Genomic DNA, 1846 nt, shown 5'->3' with positions numbered 1-1846 from the left:
TGAGTATCAAGACACGATGAGTATCAAGACACGATGAGTATCAAGACTCCCACATAAGCTCCCACTGCAAGACAAGAGGGGCTCAGCTTCCGATTAAGCATCAGCATTATTCCGATGAGGTCAAGTGTTCAATACCCTCAGGACTGCCGAGCACCTAGAGCAACCGCAGCACACAGACAACAAGCTGTGGACTGTCCTGCCTGGCACATGCTCACACCGTACCTGACAGGACGCCCCAAACATAAATTCACTGCCTGACCATGATCAATTCTGAAAGGCCCCACCCGCTGCAATGACTTAAAAGCACAGACACTCGCCCTATGTGTCCATTCACAACCCCAACTCAAACATAGCACTTGCCCCCCAACTTAGCTTGGGAATGCTGGGAAGCAGGTTCCATCCTCAACAAGGAACACAAAGGCGAGCCAGGATGTTGCTTCAGGTACGAGGCTCCTCTTCACCTGCAGAAATAAAGCGCCATCAGGCACCAGCACGCCAGCCAAAATTCTTCCAGTGAAACACCCACCGCAGAAACAAAACAGTAGTCACCTGACCAGCTCTGCTACTGAAGTCACATAGACACCCTCTAGACAACTCCCCGCCTTCCCCTGCCAACCACCCCGCAACACACAGTATTTGCCCCTGAAGTCAATTCTCAGGGATCAGAATCCATCCTCTATGTGGACCACAGAGGCCAACTACACTGTTCCCAGTATCTTCTTCATCCCTGGAAAAGAGGAGTCACCCAGAGGTGGACCAAAGTACTACCAAACCATAAACAATGCCCGTTTTCCAACTTTTGTCCACTCACCTTCCCGATCCAGGCTTAGCCTTTCCATTGACTGTGCCGAGCCAAGGTCATGTGGCTTAGACCAAGGAGAAAGAACAGACAAATGTCACAATCCACAAAACAGTCTATTCCCACTCCTCTTCTTTCCTCCCTACCCCAACAGCCAAGAAGCCCCAGACCCACGTCCCCCAACCCAGTACCACCGCTTCGCTCACCTAACCTTGCTCAGTCTCTTCGTAATACTGCGCTTATGTGGTCAAGGCCCTTGTGATGCATACTGAAGCTGTGTGAATCCTCTGGACAGTTACGGAAATGGCTTGATATATCTAGAGATTAAAATATAACCCCCAAAAAAAGGAACCGTACCCCACAATTTCCCAAAAACAAGTTAGCCGGCAACCCCTCCTAAACATACCTCTACTAAGTGAATTCCAAGCTCTTAAAATCTCGAAGGCTGCAAGGTCTGAAGACTCCACAGCAAGCAAAACCACAAGCAAAAGCTTATTTTTAAATATAACAAACTGTCCCTAACCCTGAAAAAGACTACACTTTATCTGCCTGCTGCTGTTGTTTTCAGATACATGCTTCCACAGGAAGCTTCGATGATACATTTCTCCTAAACCCTGCTCCATCATTTAACACCACAGTTGGAACTTTGATAATATTTGACATACAGGCGAAGATTCACAGTAAGCCCCATAATTCTGTGAAAATCATAAGGGACCTAGAACATACAAACTAACATTGTCATCCTATACATAAACATGCTATAACAATTACTCACGTGAAGAAGAGCTACATGCAATACAGGCATGTACTACTAGATTGTTTACCTCTAACAGATCCTACTAGCTGTTACCTCAAAAAGATGTGTGTACCGGTCTCTACTTGGAAACACATCAGTCCATAGACTCCAACCTGCCTAAAGAACCCTGCAACTGACAGAAGGAAAAACAAAGCACTTACCCCAAAGAGCAGCTCAGGGGGAATGAGCTCTCAGATGCCATGACTGGGGCTCATATACCATTTGGCCCCACCCAGCACCCAAACCCAATC

Source organism: Oxyura jamaicensis, chromosome 20, assembly GCF_011077185.1.
Source record: "Oxyura jamaicensis isolate SHBP4307 breed ruddy duck chromosome 20, BPBGC_Ojam_1.0, whole genome shotgun sequence".
Taxonomy (NCBI): domain Eukaryota; kingdom Metazoa; phylum Chordata; class Aves; order Anseriformes; family Anatidae; genus Oxyura; species Oxyura jamaicensis.
This window is presented reverse-complemented; position numbering follows the sequence as displayed.